At 46.9% G+C, this 21,064-nt stretch overlaps 1 non-coding gene across 1 annotated transcript; it reads right to left on the bottom strand.

Moving 5' to 3' along the window:
• Positions 1–12,726: 12,726 nt before the first annotated feature.
• On the bottom strand, positions 12,727–12,800 carry TRNAI-AAU (transfer RNA isoleucine (anticodon AAU)). Its single transcript has one exon. It is a non-coding gene; the product is annotated as a tRNA-Ile (tRNA).
• Between the last annotated feature and the right edge of the window lie 8,264 nt (positions 12,801–21,064).

The raw sequence follows: 21,064 nt of genomic DNA, 5'->3' as shown, positions 1-21,064 counted from the left end.
AAAAATCACACATCACAGAACGCCCGGTGTTGAAAACTGTAACATATTCTTCAATAACACCTAAAGAATTTCGAATTAAAATGGCACACCCTCCTGACGTACCAACAGAATGACTGACGCATACATTGTAACGGCTTCTAAAAGGCTCAACCATGCGGTTCGTCTGAGCTTCACTTTCCACCTTGGTCTCTTGCACTGCCACTACGTCTACATCGTTCTCAAGCAGGAGGCGGCTTAATTGATACTGACGCCGCCTCGCTGCCAGTCCCCTTACATTAAAGGTGGCAAATTTAAGTGCTGCTTCTGTTCTGCCTGCCATTTGCGGGACAAATTAAATAGGCCGAACGGCTTCGTGCTCACCTTCAGCCTTAATACACCGAGAAGTGAAGCTCAGCAATTTTCCCTTCTCAAGAGTTCTCGAGCCCACCCAAGAGGCGTGCTCGCGTTCTGCAGCAGACTGGCGCAGCCTCAGCGCGCTGGCCGTCGTAGTCCCATTGTGGGTCGCCTCTCGTCCCTTGTCAAGCCTGAAGGGAGCCATTGTTGCTACGTCGGTGTAGTCTTCACCGGCTTTTTGTCCGGCGGGATGTTGGGCTTCGGGCGAAACGACGGCCGGCGCTGCCCTCCCGATTTGGGGGGTAGTTCGTCGATACTCGCAGAAGGATGCTGAACCTCTTCGACACAGGCCTTGTCGTGTGTCCTCTTTGCTGGAGCACTACTCATGCTTGTTTGGACGACGTCCATGCCTTCTCCCTCCTCTTGAGGTTTTCCATGTACTGCGTCCGTAGCAGTACTTGTGCTTAGCTCCACTGCGTCAATCTTCGGGGCTACAACAGCCTGCTTCGACGCAGTGGTCTGGTCTTCAGTCTGTGTCGCTGCCACGCCCCCCTTGGCGGCGTTAGGCACTGCCTGCGGCGTATTCTTTTCTGCTGTTCTCGCTGCCTCCTCAGTTTCGTCCGCATCCATGAGAAGTTCGGAGTCGTCTTCTCCTCTCGTGTGCCCTGTGGCATTTGCGTACGTTTTGACGCACTGCGATTGGTCATGGCCGAAGCGACGGCACTGACTGCAACGGGGAACGTTGCATTCCCGTCGGACGTGTCCTCAAGTATGGCACCTTAGGCAAAGCGGGGCTCTTCCAGGAACCACAACGAGGGCCTGCTCTCCAGCAATTCGTTGCTGGTGAGGCAGGTCATCAATTGTGACTCCAGGCTTCATCTTCAAAGACACAACGCGTTGACGAACCTTTGTCCATGACTCCCTGAACGCGCCAGCGTTCCTTGACGACTTCCGTCACCGTTCCGTAAGGCGCAAAGGCTGTTCGCACATCTTCGTCTTGCACGTTGTACAAAATCCAGTGGATCTTCATCCTCACGTCCTGGTCGTCGGGATCAATGACAATGCACCGTCGTTCTTTAACAGTCACTTCACGGACTGAAAGCAGCTTCTTCATTCCGTCAACACTCTTGAACCTGGTAGCCCAGATGTGATTCATCTGGTACGCCCCCACAGCGACAACCTCGGGGAGCAGTGCCAAACGAACCAGTGCGTCGCGAAAATCCTCGATCTTGTAGGGCCTTGCTCTGACGTCGGCGTGCAAAAACAGCGTATTTGCAACAATTCGACCTGTTGGTAGCCACGGCAAAATAACTTCATAATTCTAGTCACTCGAGCCAGCAAACCTGTTTCCACGGCCAAGCTGGGCCGCTGATACCGCTCCGTTGGAGCACATGATGCGCACGTCCGTCACGCTCGGTGGCCGGAAGTGGAATCTCCGAGCTAGCAGGCCGATTTTTTTTGTTTATTACCGGCTTGGCGAGTACATACAAATCTTGTCAAATAAAAACGAATGTTAAAACGTCTAGTCGTAACTAAGACTGACGTGTCATGTTAAAATGGCTTCATCGAAGCCAAACTGTCCAACACCGAAAGCCAATTTGGTGGTTCACTTAGCAGTTTCAACACTTCGCTTGTATAATTAACACTCTCAATAAAATATTACATTGCTGACCTCGCATGAACGTCAGAATCTCGTACATACGAGTTCGCCACACGCTTTGCATACACAATAGCATCAACATGTCTACCGGCACACCGTCAGGTTCAGCACATGGCAAAAACCTTATTCCGAACGCAGTGATAGGAAGCTCCTTTTTTAAAGTTCTTTGCAGGATGTCCCAAAGAAAGCGGGCATCGTGGCAGTCAAGAAAAATATGTTCGACAGTTTCTTCCTTGTTACATATAAGACAGTTGTCTGACCATGGGACAAACAAGCCCTTGCTTCTTAGCCATGGCTTAACAGGCAGTGTGCCGGTATGCAGTTTGAAAAAGAATGATGCTGCGTTAGCTCGTACAGGCATATTATTGACTCGTTTGAAAACATCTCGTTCAGGCCCTAAGTAATACATAGAACGATACACTGGTGTAGGTACAAACACTTCTACAAGCTCCTTATACAATTGTTTTCGTGACACTGCAACCAAGTAGTCTTTCGAAAAACGAGCGTTTAGAAGACGTATCGCCATAGAAACTTCACGCAGATAGCCCTTTAGTGCGATCGGTTGGGGTTTTAACGTGCCAAAACCACTTTCTGATTATGAGGCATGCCGTAGTGGAGGACTCCGGAAATTTTGACCACCTGGGGTTCTTTAACGTGCACCTAAATCTAAGTACACGGGTGTTTTCGCATTTCGCCCCCATCGAAATGCGGCCGCCGTGGCCGGGATTTGATCCCGCGACCTCGTGCTCAGCAGCTTAACACCATAGCCACTGAGCAACCACGGCGGGTGCTGCCATCGGTTTGATTGTGTGCGACGATACAACAAAATCGGGCAGAAGGTCGCGCAATCTCACTTGGATTACCGTTCGCAGAAACCCATCGCTTTGGTCGCGTAAAGAAAACAAATCTCGACACAAGTTGCTTGAAAAACAAATGCGTTAAACCAAGTCCCCCATTGCGCAATGTGTGAAACAAATTACTTCTGCTCGTGCGTTCCCACACCGAACCCCAAATAATCTCTGCAAACACTCTGTGTATTTTTTGAATTGAAGATTGGCTCATGCATAGCACCTGCAGGACGTAGAACACTTTAGCTACTAAAAAGATATTACATACTTTGGCCCTAGCAAACATCGAAGAGTTGTGGCCTCCCCATTTGTTAGTATGCTCTTTCATTCTGTCTCTCTCGCTCGTCCAGTATTCGATTGGCTCACGGTAGGCACTGAGTGGAACCCCCCGATAAGTGCCGGGTAATACACTCCACTGCATTTTGCAAAAGACTTCTGGTGCATCTGGCCAATTCCCGTGCCAAAACCCTAAACATTTTGACCAACTTATGGCACTACCGGAAGCATTGCAAAAGGCTTGGGCTACTCTCACAGCTTCTGCAATGCTCTGTTTATCGCGACAGAACACTGCTATGTCGTCGGCATAAGCTAAAACTTTTATTTCTCTACCAAGGAATGTGTACCCGCGAATATTATGGCTATGTAGTAACTTTAAACAGAAAGGTTCTAAATAAAGTGCAAAGAGCAAGACCGAGATCGGACAGCCCTGCTTTATGCTAGACATTACTGCAATCCGCCTGCTCAGTTTGTTGTTAATAATTAAGCTTGTGGTGCAACCATCATACATCATTTTCACCCCGTCCAAAATGACTGATCCGACATTAACATAATCAAGAAGCATAAACAGTATTTGGTGTGACACCCTGTCAAAAGCTTTGGCCCAATCTAGTTGTAGCATAGCTACATGATCTTCCATCACATCGCAACATTCAAGTATGCTTCGCGCTATATGTACATTTGTGAATATAGTCGTGCCTTTTATACCGCATGTCTGCTGTGTACCTACTGGGGATTTCACTACACTCTGAAGGCGACGGGCGAGCACCTTCATAAATACTTTATAATCAATATTTGCTAAGCTTATTGGCCGGTAGGCCTCTACGGATTGAAGTTTGATGTGGTCTGTTTATTTAGGTATCAGTACTACATGTGTCTGTCGGAAAGAAGGAGACATCCATTTTTGTTCGTAACACTTGGTTATGACGCGGTGCAGAGCCTCAGCCATTTCAACCTTGAAAATTTTATATATCGTTGCCCCAAGTCCGCTCGGTCCAGGCGATTTCCTTGCACTAAGACCATCTACAGCCTTTTCAATTTCTGCTACAGAAATCGGCCTCTCAAGGGCATCCTTAAGTTCGCCATCAATTTGCGGCATCAGAGGTAAATATTCACTCATAAACGCAGAGATATCGCTTGTCCTCTTGCTTAGCAGCGTGCTATAGTAGTCAACAAAAACGCGTTCTATCATTTTCCCGTCATTTGTAAGCTGACCTTCATAAACGATTTCTTTTACTTCCTTGGTCATAGTGTACCTCTTCTCTTCACTTTAAGCTCGCTTGGTGGGCGTTTCACCCAGCCATACACGTTCAGCACGCGCTCTTAAAACCGCGCCACGATATCTCACTTCATCAATCACTTCAAGTTTCGCTTTAAGTTCTTTGATATCATGTGCAAATATACCAGCCGCGCCGCTTTCCATGTTCAACAGGTATGCTAACGTGCATTGCAGTTGCTTTTCTTCTTGCTTTTTTTCTGCCGCAACACGCATGCTCTCTCTAAAGCAATTGTTTTCGCTTCGGTTTTGAACATCTCCCAAGCTTCTACATTTTCTGCATCCTCAAGGAGAACAGCGTCTAATTTCTCTTTTATTCTTTTAAGAAATACTTCATCTTGCAAAAGGTTGTCGTTAAGTTTCCGTAGGAGCCAATTAAATTTCTGTTCTTTCTTTTTCATACCTATTGTAGTCATTACCAAACAATGATCACTGAAACTGATACATTCTACACCATATTCAGAAAGTAGCGGAACTAAGTGAACAGGAACATAGATGCGGTCTAACCTTGAGTGGCTGTCTCCTTGAAAATGCGTATACTGCACATGACTGTAAGAACCAAGAACACTTCCAACATCCTCAAGATCAACATCACACAAAATTTCATGAAGAAGTGCGGCACTTTTATCTTGGCTAGGTTGCTTTTTCGATCGATCTATCGGCCGGCACACACAATTGAAGTCGCCAAACATTAGAACATGTCTCTCACACCGCAAGAAAGACCCCAGATAAACAAAAAATTGTTCACGGTCCTGAGCATTAATAGGGGCGTATACACAAACCGCCCGCCACAACAATCCAGAAAAAGAAAAATCACAAATAAGCAAATGCCCCCCCCCCCCCCTCACATGAAGTAACTTGTTGCTCTGTTATCCCAATGCTATTTCTAATAAACAAAAGGTAGCCCCCAGAAGTACCACTCGCGTGGCAAACGCATACATTGTACTTATTTCTGAAAATTTCAACTAATCGAGCCGTTTTTACTTCAGCAGCAGCAGCAAACGACTTTATTGGGGACCTGAGGAGCTAAGGGGGGGCCTGCAGGTCCCTACCCAGCAGTTGGCTAGTCCCATGTCGGAACAGAGAGACCATGCCTCTCCGCTCGTTCACGGGCCCTCTGGACAGCCAGGAGCTGGACGTCCTGTCTCGAGTCTGTGATGGCCTTCGTCCAGGCTTCTTCTGTATTAAAATCCTGTAACACAGGGCACTGCCAGAGCATGTGGTTTAATGAGCTACATTCAGTGCCACAATCTGGGCAGAGTGGATCGATGTCCGGGTGGAGCTTGTTCAAAAAGCCCCTAGAGGGGTAGGACCCCGTCTGGAGCATGCGAAGCGTGCTAGCTTGTGGCCTGTTGAGCTTATGATGGGGGAAAGGAAAACTCTGCCTATTCCCTCTGTAATGAGAGGTGATTTCATGAAAAGTAACCAGCGGATCACTGTGGACGAGCTCTCCCGAACTCACCCGAGACACCATTCCGTCGCGGCATACGAAACCTCGCGCACGGTCGTGGGCTATCTCATTGGGGTTCAGGTGACCCGGTAATACGTCTGGTCCCATGTTAGCTGGGAACCGGACTATGTGGTGAACAATGTCAGAGGGGTGTTTGCCGTTTAGAATCCTGGCTGCTTCTTTGGCTATCAATCCCGACGCGAACGCTCTAACGGCTGCTCGGGAGTCTGTGTACACCGTAGTGCGTTTTGAGTCAAGTAATCCGAGAGCTATAGCAGCCTGTTCCGCCACATCGACCGAGGAGGTTTTCAGCGAGGCTGCCGAGAGGAGTTCTCCCCTGTCATTGACTATGGCTACGGAGAACTTGTTGGCACTGGCGTGTGGCGCCGCGTCAACAAAGGTCTCCGTTCCGGATATGTTCTTTAAGAAAGTTTTAGCCCTCGCTAACCTTCGACCTTTATTGTGTTGGGGGTGGACATTTCTTGGAAAAGGGTCTACAATATAGGAGTTCCTTGTCTGAATATCAAGTTTCGTGATATTTTCCTGATTTAAGCTAGGACGGAGGCCTGCCGCATCCAGAAGTCTTCTGCCTGCTTTGGAGTTTGATAATCTAATAATTTGTGCTGATCTTTGTGCTTCTATTAATTCCGAAGTTGTGTTGTGTACTCCCAATGTCATGAGTTTCTCTGTGCTAGCCGCGATTAGCACGCCGATCACACTTTTGATACTTTTGCGCATAAGCGTGTCTAATTTATCCATTTCTGTTTTCGTCCAATTGAGGGCCGCGACTATGTAAATGACATGGCTGATGAGGAAAGAATGGTGAGCCCTAAGGAGTGTATCCTCGCCTATGCCACATTTCTTGTTGGACACTCTCATAATTAATCTAATGATGTTTTCAGTTTTCGTGGTGAGCTGGGCTATGGTCTTAGCGTTGCATCCCTTTGAGTTTATTGAAAGCCCTAGTATTTTGATAGAGTCTACTCTCGGGATGGTGTGCCCATCTCTGGTACGAACGCTAATGGGCGCCTGATCGAGTGGGGTGAGTCCCTTAGCACCTCGTCTAGCCTGTCTGTACAGCAGGAGTTCCGACTTTCCAGGCGAGAGTGCCAGTCCCGTACCTTTCAAGAAAGACTCTGTAACATCCAGAGCCTCCTGTAGAGCTTGTTCGACCGTAGCCTCCGATCCTACAGGACACCAGAGTGTAATATCGTCAGCATATAATGCATGACCTACGTAACGAACTGCTGCAAGGCTTTCCGACAACTTGCGCATTGCTATATTAAACAGAAGCGGTGAGATAACTGCCCCTTGGGGAGTACCCCTGTTTCCGAGTGTGAAATATTCCGAGACTGATTGCCTCAACTTTATGGCCGCCGTCCTGCTCTTGAGGAAGGATGCAACGAAGGAGAAGAATTTAACTCCTAAGTTCAAGGCCGATATCTCCTGAAGGATATAGTCATGTGCAATTGTATCGAATGCCTTGAATAGATCCAGTGCGAGGACGCCTTTTACATCTTCGCTTTGAGAGTCGATTATCTGTGTTTTGAGCAGGAGCATGACATCCTGCGTTGAAAGCAAGGGCCTGAAACCAACCATATTGTACGGGAATAGTTCATTGCGCTCAATATGTCTCGATATCCTGTTATGCACTGCATGTTCCGCTACTTTGCTAATGCAAGAAGTAAGGGAGATAGGACGGAGGTTTTCCAAGCTGGGTGATTTACCTGGCTTGGGGATTAAGACCACTGTGGCCTTCTTCCAACTCTCCAGTACAACGCCTTCCTCCCATACCTCATCTATCTCCTTCACTAAAGCTTGAATTGCTTTGTCGTCCAAACTTCTTAATAGCCGGTTTGTAACTCCGTCGGGGCCTGGGGCAGACCTTCCGTTTAAATTGTGCAGCACTTCCCTGATCTCAGCTTCCGAGAAGGGGACGTCCAGCTCTAGGGCAGGCACACCCTCATACTGAGGGAGGGGAGAACCTGGGCTTTGCCAATTGGAAGGTATTTGTTCGCTAGTTTCCGAAATATGGAGGCCTCTGAGATGCCTTCCATTTTTTTCTTATTAATTAATCGGTATATGACTAGTCTCTGATTACATTTGGATTGTGCATCGTCTAAGAGATGTTTAAAGAGGGTCCATTTGCCTGCTTTGCGCATTTTTCTATCCGCTGCCGAGCAGGCGTCTCTCCATTGCTGTTTATTAAGTTCGGAGCAATGCTCCTCAATGAGTTTATTGAGTTCCGCGATCTTTTTCCGTAGCCTGCGATTAAGTCTTTGTGTCTTCCATCTCTCAAGGAGAGAGCGCTTGGCTTCCAGGAGATGCGCTAACCTTGCGTCCACCCCTGGGGCATCAAAATCCGTAACTATTTCATTGGTGGCCTTCTCGACATCCATTTGTATCTGTACAAGCAGTTCACTGAACGTGTCGTATACTGCCTCATCGTCACCTCTTATTTTCCTAAAGAGGTCCCAGTCTGTGTATTTATAGGCTTTGGGAGGAGCTGCTATTATTTCCATCCTGAGTTCTATTATGTAGTGGTCGCTCCCCAAGTTCTCCTGTAAGTTGGACCACGTGGCCACAGCATTTCTAGTGAAGCTGAGATCAGGGGAGACTCGCTGCAACTAGGTTGGCCCCTTTTGTTCGTGTTACATAACCCCAAGCCGGGTGGGGAGCGTTGAAATCTCCTGCGACTATTAAGGGCTGCGATTTCGCAGCGGTTGCGACCCTATTTAGTAGTGAGCGGAGATTATGCTTATGAGCGGAAGGAGAGCTGTACAGGTTGAGAATGAAAATGTTTCGTCGGAATTTTCCGTGGGGGATGATTTCAATTAACTGTGCCTCGAGACCGGATTTCTTATCCGAGTTACAAATTTTGACTTCGTGCTCCTGAAAAGAGGTGTCTTTCCTGACGAATATGGCGATACCTCTGCCATTTTCTCCTTTTTGGCTAACCGAACGGTAGCCCGATAAATTTACCTTCTCACTAAGTGTTTCTTGCAAGAGCAGGACGTGCGGCATTATCGCTTGTGCTTTGATGAGCTGCAATAGAGCAGCCTTGCGCCTTAAGAAGGTGGCGCAATTTTACTTCCAGATAATTAGGTTTCCGGTTTGTCCTGCCATTTTGATTTCTATTGAACTAGCAGAGCCTGCAGGGGACTCGTGTTATCGGGATCCTGCTGTACTTTCTTAGCTTTTGCAGTTGTGCCAGTGGAGATGCTTTTGATTTTGCTAGAGTCTATCATTTTCATTTTAGACTCGAGGATGCTAACTCTACGTGTTAGGTGGGAGATGTTACTGTCCATATGCTCGACAGTGCTAGATTGAATAGCTAAGGCCTCTCTCATCTGAGTGAGCGATTCCTCAATTACCTTCAAAGACGCGAGTATGTTTGGTTCTGGCTTAGGGTCCTGAGCGGGGGACTCGTCAGTTTGCATTGACTCTCTTTCCGTGGTCGCGGGGGGGGGGGGGGGGGATAGCTTTGCACTTATTCGACCCTTTTGCTTGAACTGGGATAGGTAAGACTACTTCGCGGGGTTCACGCGAGTTACGGAAGAGCTCGAACTCAGCCCTCAGCGTTCGTAGTGCCTCTTTTAGCTCTGCATTTTCCTTCTTAAGTATTAAAATCTCAGATTGCTCTCTTTTATGCTCCGGCGAGATGCCCTGTGTTACCTTTTTGCCGCTTGAGATGTTCAACCTGGCCTTGTCTGCCCAGGAGATTGGTTCCTGGATTCGGACCCTGGAACCCGATCGTCCTCTCGAAAGGGAGCGTCTGCTGCTGTTGTCGCACCCTCTGGAGCGAGAGCGCGATCTGCTGGATCGCCCTCTGTATCCGAAGCGGGAGCGTCCTCTCGATGCCGATATGTTGCGGTGGGGGGAGTAGAAGGGTTTCTCTCCCGCCATTGCTTCTCCGCTGCTAGCTGTGTCGAAGCCACGCGGTGCTGCCGCCCGCTGCGCGTGCTGTGCGCGCCTGCGGCGCCGCCGTCTTTGGCGCACGATGTATGGCACCTGGAAGCGCTGTCTGCACTTGCGGTCTACAGTTTGGCGTGCCCCACCACAGATGGCGCACTTGGGATCACATTGATGATCCTCTGATGGTGTGAGCATGCCACATCCACGGCATTTTTTCTGGTCTTCGCCCTATGGGCAAACGTCGGACCTGTGGCCCCATTCTCCACACGCATAACAAACGTCTACTTGCCTGCGATACAAGGAACAAGGGTAGCGAACACCATCACATACGACGTTTAGGGGGACCTTATGTCCGTCGAACAACACGATCACTGTTGTTGCCTTTTTGATTCTTCGAACCCCCAAAGCGCCGCGGTTTCTCCGGTTGACGATCATCTCCGTCAGTTCTGCGTCACTGACGTCCACGTTGATGCCGCGGATCACTTCTTTACATGTGTCGTCCGACGCAGCCACGTAGGCCGCCACTTCTATGACGACACTTGCCATACAAATCTGCTGAGCCTTGGCGTAGGCGCGCGCGTTCGCCTCGAACGGCGTGGCAACCACGAGAATGTTCTGGAAGGGGTTCGTGCACAACGTGTCGTCGAACACCTGCTCCGCTGTTAGGGAAGCCGCCTTGGCGAGCGCACGCTTGAAGATAATAAGGTCCGTCTTCTTAATATCCAGCCCTCCACGAGGCCTTATAATGGTCTTAAAGTGATTCCTAGGAAGGTTCGCGATTCTGGAAGCTTCCACAACTCGTCTCAATACCTTCTGCGGTGCAGCATTGCTGGCGCCGCCATTACCGCTTCCTTTCGCTGACGTGGGCGCGTTAGGATCACACCGCTCGGCAAGTTTCTTCTTCTTGCTTACGACTTCGATACAGCCTGATCACTCCGCTTCCTCCGGATTGATTTCCATGCCTTCTACAACCGAGGTATTGGGGTTGGAGGCCATTTTCTAGCTCGACGACGCGTTCGGCCTAGGCTCGACGCCTTCCCGACCGCCCCGTATGGTTTGGCTCGTTAGGCGTAGCTGTGCGCCAACGTGGCGTGAGGTGGAAAAGTCTCGGAAAAGTCCGAAAAATCTACCCACCGGTAAGATTTTGGTAGCCGCCTGTTCCGTGGAGTAAACTGCGTCGATTGATGCACAGTTCCTGTAGGTTGAGGCAAGAAATCTGGTCCAAAAGGTTTGTAGAAACGGGAGCCGACGCGCTCGCACATGTGCGTTCGAAAACGTCGTCTTCTTCCCCCGTTTTTACTTCAGATTCAATTTTCGTTTCTTGGGCAGCCATCAAATCAATGTCTCTTTCCAGCAACATGCGACTTATCTGACACTGTCTTCGCCTCTGCGACAACCCTCTGACGTTCAATGTCGCCAAACGAAGCGGACTGGTGAGGTTAATAGTGTCTGCCATTGTTTTAGCTATATTTAGGGTACGCCCCTACACAATTTTTCTTAGCAAACATGCGGACTCTGGTATGCAGTGATGCTCGTTGAACATGGCCTTCCATTCGAGCCGACGACTGCCAACTCACGTAGTCGCAGGCCCATTCCCGATCAAAGATCGGGTTTTGGAAGTTCTTTCCGGGACACTACCTCCGCTAAGGCAGAGGTGGCCCGTGTGGCAGCCGTCTGTCTGGCGGCACGTTGGGTTTGACCTTCAACGTCGACCGTCGTCATGTCTGGGTTTTCTGTGTCGGTCTTTCGGTACCCGCGCCGTCGGTGTCTCGGCTGTGGTCCTCAACATCGTCGCGCAACCGCTTTCCGGCACCCTTAGCGTCGGAAGTAATGTCCATGCTCTCGGAAATGCTGACTGTCTCGTCAACCGCGGTGGTTGGGGTTGCTTGGTTTACCTTTTCGGTCTTCATTTCCAGAGTTGTAGACTGAGCATCCGCCCCTTCAGCTGCTTCCTTAGCGGCCTCCTCGGCATCCTCTTGATCCATAAGGAGCTCCGATGTGTCTTCGCTCCTGCCTGGACCAGCAACGTTGGCGTACGTTCTCGCGCACTGGGTCTCGTCGTGGCCGAAGCGACGACACAGCCCACAGCGTGGAACCCGGCACTCTCGCCTAATGTGTATGGTGCCACGGCACCGGAGGCAGAGGGGTGCTCTGCCCGGGACAATGACGAGAGCCAGGTCTTGCGCGACCCGAAGCTGATGTGGTAGGTCGTCCGCTGTCATTCCGGGCTTCAGTTTCAGGACCACAGACCGTGTCGCGGTTCCTTTGTCATTGCAGCCATGTACTTTCCACTTCTCCCTCGTCACTTCGGTCACTCTTCCGAACGGTGCCAACGCTGTTCGAACGTCTTCATCAGGAACACCGTGCAGCAGCCAAAAGAGCTTGAGTGTGACACCCTGATTGCACGGGTCAATGACCACGCATCGATGTTCCTTAACAAGAGATGCTTCAGCGTCAAGTATCTTCTTCTTTGCGGCCTCGTTCGAAAAAGTTACGGCCCACACATGATTCATCTGATAAGCCCCGAGGGCCACCCATTCCGGCAGCAGCATCAGTCTTGAAAGCGCGTCTCTGAAGTGCTCAACACGGTAAGGCCGTGCTTTAACTTCGCCATGGATAAAAATAGTGTTCAAAACACTAGCACCTGAAGGAAGTTGTGGTAGAATCATCTGGTAGTCCGGAGAAGGCTTTTCCGTTGACCGGCAACCGTGGCCATGGGCCGCTGTAACCGCTCCAGGGGAGCAAGACATTCCGCGACTGTTCACTGCGGTGGCCGGAACTGGAATGATGAGCTAGCAGGCCAAGTGACAGAAACGGCGCGGCCAACCAAACGACAAGGGCGAGTCATTTTCCGTGCGCGTAGGTGGTGATGGCGAAGAGAGAGGTATGCGTATTTGTATCGCGTGAGAAAAAAAAATGTAAAAATTAAGGAGGGTAGCCATTGGGATATCTATAAAAAGAAACATCATGGCCTGCGCAGGGATCGAACCTACGACCTTCGCGTTATTAGCACGACGCTCTAACCGACTGAGCTAGCAGGCCTTTTTTTTTTATTTCCAATGTGACAACACAAAACAGAGAAACCAACACAAAAATGTTAAAAGCGCCAACCAGTAGCTTGTTGACGCGACATTGCTAAAAACGTTTTAATGACACTAGGTCATTAAGTACAGGATACCATGTTGGCTGTTCGTCCTGGGACTGGTACACATCTCGGATATAGGCAATGCTTTCAGTGAAGTTTTCTCTTACCGATCTTACAATAGGATCTGCATGTCTGACAGCCATTCTTGTTTTCCACATGCTATGCATGCTTAATACCATGAACATGTCATAGGGCACACCCCCGTCATTGTTAACCGCAAGAAAGTTAATTCCATATGGTGTGAGGGGCAAATCTTTTTTTCAGCGTTCTCTGGAGGACGTTCCAATGAAAAATTGAATCTAAACAGTCTAGGAATATATGTGTTACTGTTTCTGGCTTGCGGCATAAAATGCAATCAACTGACCAGGGAAGAAAAAAGCCCTTTTCCTGCAGCCAGGGTTTGACTGGGAGCGTGCCACTATGGAGTTGAAAAAAGAAAGTTTTCACAGACGACCGAACCGGCATTTTTTTAACTCTCTTTAAAACATCCTTACCCGGACCGACAGAAAAAATGGCTCGATATAAAGGTACTGGAAGCATCACGTCACGGAGATCTTTGTACAATTGTTTCTTTGATACTATAATGAGATAATCAAAAGAGAAACGTACTCGAAGAATCTTGAAGGCACTTACAACTTCGCGTAGATACCCGCACAAGCCGCTTCCAGTAACGCCACACGATGACACAATAAACTCGGGGAGAGCATTCTGCAGTCTCACTTGAAGCACTGCTCGCAAAAATGGGTCATGCTGGTCCCGCAAGAAAATAAACCTTGAGACAATCTGCCTCAGAAAAAGATGAGCTAAGCCGAGCCCTCCTGCTTTCAGTGAGTGAAATAAGTAGAGACGACTTGTGCGTTCCCATGTTGAATTCCATACAAACGTTGCAAGAATTCTATGCAATTTCTGCGCACTAGTTCGTGACATAGCGAGCACCTGCAACACATACCAAATTCGCGCAACAAGGAACGTATTGCAAATAGTTGACCTGGTAAATATGGATAAATTTTTTCCGCCCCATTTCGTAGTTTTCTGGCGCATTCTCTCAGCTTCTTCGCTCCAGTATTCTGCAGGCTCATCATACCAATTTAAAGGTGCTCCTAGATATTTTGTAGGAGAGACTGTCCACTGTAAATTTTCAAAGACATCGGGCTTCTCATCCCACCTGCCATGCCAAAAACCGGCGCACTTCTCCCAGTTAACAGCGCTTCCAGACATTTTGCAATACGTTCGAGCTTGTTTAACAGTTTCACGGACACTTTCTTTATCCCCACAAAAGACGGCTACATCATCCGCATACGAGAGAATTTTGACTTCACTGCCCATTAAACGGAAACCGCGTATTTTCTCATTGTGTATAACTTTTAAGCAAAAAGGCTCCAAGTAAATTGCGAAGAGAAGTGACGAAGCTGGGCATCCTTGTTTTATGCTTCTACATAAGTTAATATTACCAGAGAGTTGTTTATTCACTAATAAGTTAGTGCTACACCCTTCGTAAGACAGTTTTAAGCCTTCTAATATAATGTTTCCAACACTCACGTGCTCTAGAATAGAAAAGAGCACACTGTGCACAACACGGTCGAAGGCCTTCTCCATGTCTAGTTGCATCATAGCAACTCTTCCTTCCCAGGCATCGCAACACTCCAGAATACTTCTTGCCACATGTATGTTATTAAGTATCGAGCGGCCTCTTATGCCACAAATTTGGTGTGGGCCTACTATTGATGTCATCACTGATTGCAACCTTCTTGCTAACACTTTCATGAATATCTTATAATCTGCATTGGATAAAGTTATGGGGCGATACAACCGTACTGAGAGCAGCTTTACAGGGTCATCGCATTTCGGGATCAGCACTGTATGGGTTTTCCGGAAAGAAGGCGGCATGTATTTTACTTTATAAGCCTCGGCTAGAATACGGTGTAAAATGACTGCTAGTTCATGCTTAAATGCCTTGTAGAAAGCTGCGCCTATGCCATCAGGTCCTGGCGCCTTTCCAGGTTTGAGTTCATCAATCGCGGTTTCGATCTCATTCAACGTAATCGGTTGCTCGAGGACTGTCTTGACGTCATCATCTAGCCTCGGCATTAAAGGCAAGTATTCGCTATCAAAGCCAGCTTCTACCGCTCCTTTGCAGCTTAAGAACTCTCTGTAGTGTTCGAAAAAGGCACGCTGTATTGTATTACTATCGCTACTACGCACGTTGCCGTATTCAATTTCTTTTATTTCATTTTGCGATGCGTATCTTTTCTCTTCGCCCAAAGCGCGCCTTGTGGGCGTTTCCCCGAGCCACAAATGCTCTGAGCGCGCACGTATCACTGACCCCCTATATCTCTTGACATCAATGATTTCAAGCACATTTTTTATATTCCTTATCTCTGTTGACAACTCTTCTGGCTGTGGGCATTTTATCGACAACAATACGTTAAGCTTATTTCGCAATTCATTTTCTTTTCTTTTTTCATTGTAGCGTAACACAGAGGCTCTTTCAATGGCTGTTATTTTAAATTCCTGTTTAAACTCTTCCCACATCGCTATAAACCCCGCTGATTCACTAGCAAGCATCTCTCGTATATGTTCTTTTATAAACGCGAGAAAGGTTGCGTCGTCCAGAAGTTTGACGTTGAATTTCCATAAGCACCAATTAAAAGGGCGGTTTTCTTTTCTCTTGCCGAGCGAGAACATTACAAGACTGTGGTCGCTGAAGGATACGTGCCTCACGTCATAGCTTCTACACAACGGAACCAGTCTCGCTGATATATAAGCTCGATCTAATCTCGCGTGACTGCCCCGTTGGAAATGCGTGAACACAGTCTGCTTTCCACTGCAAAACACCGTACCAACATCTTCTAATTCACGCTCTCGGGTTGCTGCGAGCAAGAAACCTGCACTTTGATCGCGTACAAGCAAGTTGTTATTCCGGTCGTCAGAAAAACAAACACAATTGAAGTCTCCCAGAAAGATAATATAGCGCTCAGATTTCAAATAGACATCAAGTTTTCCAAAAAAGTCACGGCGTTCTCTTTCATTATTTGGGGCGTATATGCAAATTGCCCGCCATTCCAAATCCCAGAGCGAAAAATCACACACAATCATTCGACCTTCATCACAAACAAATACAGATTGCGGTACAATTTCTAAAGATTTCCGCAACAACAAAACACACCCACCGGAACTGCCGACAGCATGTGAAACGCACGCACCGTACCGCGCTCTAAATGTTTGAACCATTCGGTCGGTGCGCTCTTCACTTTCAATTTTTGTTTCCTGTAGAGCTACTATATCTAAATCATTTTCTTGCAGTAACCGGCTGACCTGGTACTGCCGCCTTTTGGCGCCCAGGCCTCGGACATTGAGCGTACCAATGCGTAGCGCTATTAGAGATTTTGAAGCCATTTCCTTTTTTTTTTTAGAAGAAGAAAAACAAGCATACTAGTTCAAGTGAACCCGTACATCCTGCCATTTCTCAGAACGCGCACAATTCTTTCCTAGGCAAAAGCGACCGAACTTTACAATTGCACTCTGCAGCCCGTCCCTCACCTCGCATACAGGCATTGCTGGGCGACGCCCTCGTTATTACGGGGGCGCCTTCGGTACCGTCGGAATGGAATCCGGCGGAATGTGAGGCTTTGGCTTGAAAGAAGGACGGCGGGGCGGCTCCTGTGCCTTCCCGCTGCCCCCTTCGTCACCTTCGGAAACTTGCGTGTGTGGGCGTTCGCAGACGAGCTGCTCGCGACGTCCATGTCTTCTTGGTCGCTACTCGGCGAGGCTTGAGTGGTATCGGAGACGTCTTTGACGGAGCACGTTGGCGTAGCGGTAACCTGTCGTTCAGGTGCCACGTCACTGTGGTCGCTTCCAACACTTTTCGCAAGTTCCTTCTCGGACGTTTCAACAGCTGCCGACGTAGGTTGTCTGTCCTTGATTCTTGTCTGTCCACATTCGGCAGCAGTGGCGGCAACTGGTTCGTGGGCTCTGTTCTCATCACTTGTCATACGCAGGATCATCGAAATTCTGGGCATCAACGGCGCAAGCGCAAGCCTCCACCATCAAGCTATCGGTTGCATTACCGGCTTCTGGAACACGTGTGACCAGTTCCCCGGAACCGCCCCTTCAATTCGCCTTTAAAAGCGAAGACCGTGCTGGCCAGCTTCACACATTCGGCAGCAGTGGCGGCAACTGGTTCGTGGGCCCTGTTCTCATCACTTGTCATACGCAGGATCATCGAAATTCTGGGCATCAACGGCGCAAGCGCAAGCCTCCACCATCAAGCTATCGGTTGCATTACCGGCTTCTGGAACACGTGTGACCAGTTCCCCGGAACCGCCCCTTCAATTCGCCTTTAAAAGCGAAGACCGTGCTGGCCAGCTTCACACATTCGGCAGCAGTGGCGGCAACTGGTTCGTGGGCCCTGTTCTCATCACTTGTCATACGCAGGTTGGTTATTGTTATTTGAACCTAACCTGTATTTCTTTTCATTTCTGTTGCTGCCCCTGCTGCCGTTATTGCTGCCTCTATTGCTGCCTTCACTGCTTTGAATGCTATTATGACAACCGATACTTGTCTTTCGTGTTGTGAAGAACTTTCAAATGATGAGGAATCCATGAAATGTATTGAGTGTTGTCAATACTACCACCTAGGCAAATGTTCTGGCATAAGTGAACGCGCATTCAAGACGAAAACTGAGGAAGCAAAGAACACATTGAAATGTCCGACATGTCGCATGACCGCTTCGCGCAAAGTGCACCGTAACAATGACTTACCTTCAACTGTCCTTAAGCAACTTGCTGCAATTAATGGCAGTCTGGTAAATCTAACTGCCAAAGTGGAAGACTTGTCAAACCTAAAGGAAACTGTCGGTAACATTGAAAAGTTTGTTCAACATGTGTCAGACAAGTATGATGCTCTCCTACAAACGTCTGACAGACATGAGGGGCAGATCGAGAGCCTTAGCAAGAGAGTAGAAGTCTTAGAGGCACACCAAGACAAAAATGAAGTTGCAAGGCTAACTAAGGAACTAAACGAATTGCAGCAATACAGTAGGCGTCACAACATGGAAATTCACGGTATATCTTTCACCGAAAAAGAAAACCTTCTCGGAAAACTGAATAATCTTGCTCAGAAACTCGAGCTTCCCCTGCTGAATGAGTGTGATGTGGACGGTTTGCATCGCCTGCCAGCACGTGTTAACAAAGTGCCTATCATTCTCATAAGGTTTTCCCGCCAATCTGTGAAAGTAAACTGGCTTGCAAAGCGTAAAGTTGTGAAGAAGTGTGATAAAGACATTTCCTTTTTCGATAACCTGACGGCACTGAACAGAAAGCTTTTATGGCTTGCCAAATCAAGAGCAGGTGAACAAGGCTACCAATTTTCATGGTGTTCCGATGGAAAGGTCTTTGTAAGGAAAGAACCTGGCGCAAGGGCAATAAGGATTGCCTCTGAACAAGACCTTGAGCTAATTGCTTAAGTTGGTTTCTTTTTTATTGCTGCTGTTATTGTTAACCTTCACGATGTATTATACTAGCGACTCCCTTAACACGTTCATAAATGAAAATAGCGATTGCAAACATTTTTCCTTATATCATTTGAATGCACAAAGCCTCAGAAATAAGATTGCTGAAATTGAGGCTGATCTCGAGCTCATAAAATGTCACTTTGACATAATTGGATTTACAGAAACATGGTATATATCAAATAGCGATGTTACACAGTTAACAGGTTATGACAATGTCTCTGTATTTAGAAAAGAAAGACGTGGCGGTGGCGTATCTTTGTATATAAAGCAAGACATTGATTATGGGGTTCTTCCGGAATTCACCGTAGTTTGTGATGACTTTGAGACAGTTGGTGTGACCAATCAGAATACAATTATACTTCTCACGTACCGACCCCCTCACGGATTAGTTAGCACCTTTCTTACTTACGTTGAGTCCTTTCTTGAATATGCTACCTTCACTAAATGACATGTTATTATATTTGGTGATATGAATATTGATTTTTTAAGAAGCAACGCTAGCCAGGTGCATCTCCTCGAGTTGATGTTATCATATGGTTGTGAAAATATTGTAGATAAGCCCACACGAATCAGTCAACACTCTGAAACGCTCATAGACTTGTGCTTCACTAATTTACCTTTAAATAAAATAACATCCGGTGTAATTTTGACGAGCTTAAGTGATCACCTTCCTTTTTTTCCCTTCTTTTCCTTGGTGAAAAAAATGGATAGAACTAATTTCCTCCGACGAATAATCAATGAGAATAACATTGCGCAGTTCCATTCATTGATGGCTGACGTAGTCTGGGATGATATATATAGTGAAAGCAACCCGTGTAAGGCATATAACATTTTTTTAGAGAAAGTGCTTCGCCACTATAACAGTGCTTTTCCACTCGTGGCTATAAAAAAGCACAGGAGGATAAGAAAAGAGTGGATTACTCCGGTATTATACAGACGTATAAACAGAAAAAACTGGCTGTTTGCTCGTTTCATAAAAACGAAAAATCCGGTTCATTTCACGGAATTTAAAAAATTTCGTAACAACTTAACTTCAGATCTTAAGAAAGCGAAATCAGCTTACTACGACAACAAATTTTCCACAGTCATGAACAGCCCTAAACTATTGTGGCAAACAGCTAACAACATCATAAAAGGTGGCAAAGCACGCATTCCGCTGGATTTTTACATCGACGGTAAAAGATTTTCAGGGGTACCACTTGCAAACAAGTTTAACGAACATTTTCTCAATGCAGGTTCGCCAAATTGCTCACGCATGAGCCAAGCGTTAACGCCTATCACTTCATATGTTCCTTCCACTAATAGCAATTCACTGTTTCTGATACCTACATCGGAGGAAGAAGTTGTAGGTATTTTAAAGGCAATGAAGGGTGGGCGCTCGCCAGGAAATGACGATATTAGTGTACGCCCCATCAAGGCCGTACTTCCATTACTTGTGGGTCCTCTAGTACATATTTGTAATCTCATATTAGAGACCGGTATATTCCCTGAAAAAATGAAAGTTGCACGCGTAACCTTAATATTCAAAGGAGGAGGAAAAAATGATCTAAATAATTATAGACCTATTTCTGTTTTGCCGCTCTTTTCTAAGATCCCCGAACGCATAATATACACGAGGTTAAACAAATTTTTAAATGCTCATAATATAATATGTAAACAACAATATGGATTTCAGGCTGGAAAATCAACGGAGACAGCACTGCTATTCATAAAGGACCGTATTTTGGAAAACTTTGAACAAAAACTATATACACTGGGTATTTTTCTTGACTTCCGAAAAGCCTTTGATTCTATTAAACATGAAATTCTTATGGAAAAACTGGGAAAGTATGGTATCAGAGGAATAGCACATGAACTGATAGACAGTTATCTCAAAGGAAGAAAACAATACACTAGTATGAATCAATTTCTGTCAGATATAGGAATAATTAAGTACGGTGTACCGCAAGGATCTATTCTTGGGCCTTTGTTATTTATTTTATACATCAATTACATCGTTAACATCCCCCTGACACCTGATATTATCCTTTACGCGGATGACACTAATGTCTTCTTTTCTGGTTCAAATCTAGCCTCACTTGAACAACATGCAAATCAATGGCTGAGTCAGCTACAGATCTGGTTAAACAACAATGAACTTGACTTAAATATAAAGAAAACACAATATATTATTTTCCGTCCCAAAAATAAGCCCTTGAATACCAATCTGTTGCCAACAAATTCTTGCCGCTTCCTGGGCGTCTGTTTCAAATATGACTTAACATGGACAGATCACGTGGATCAGGTCCGTTTGAAGGCATCTAGGTCCATCGGTTTGTTGCAACGCGTAAAATATCTTTTACCTCTGTGCTTGAGAAAGCAGATTTATTTTTCCGTAGTTCACTCCTACTTTATGTACTGTCAGCTAGTTTGGGGTACATGTAACAAATCAGATTCAGACCGCCTTTTCTCGCTTCAGTTCAGGGCGTTGAAGACGGTATTCCGTTCCGCACCTGTTGTCAAGGAATCCCTGTACGACGCAGTTAAGGTACTGCCGTACTATCAACTTTACAGCTTCTCATTGGCTGTACTCATTTTTCATTACATTAAGCAAGATTTTACATCCTTCCGCACTAAGTACTTAAACAGGAACCTTACCCATAACTTGCG

The sequence above is a fragment of the Dermacentor albipictus genome, chromosome 8 (assembly GCF_038994185.2).
Source record: "Dermacentor albipictus isolate Rhodes 1998 colony chromosome 8, USDA_Dalb.pri_finalv2, whole genome shotgun sequence".
Taxonomy (NCBI): Eukaryota; Metazoa; Arthropoda; class Arachnida; order Ixodida; family Ixodidae; genus Dermacentor; species Dermacentor albipictus.
Note: the sequence above shows the minus strand (reverse complement) of the source record. Positions and strands in the feature narration are given on the sequence as shown.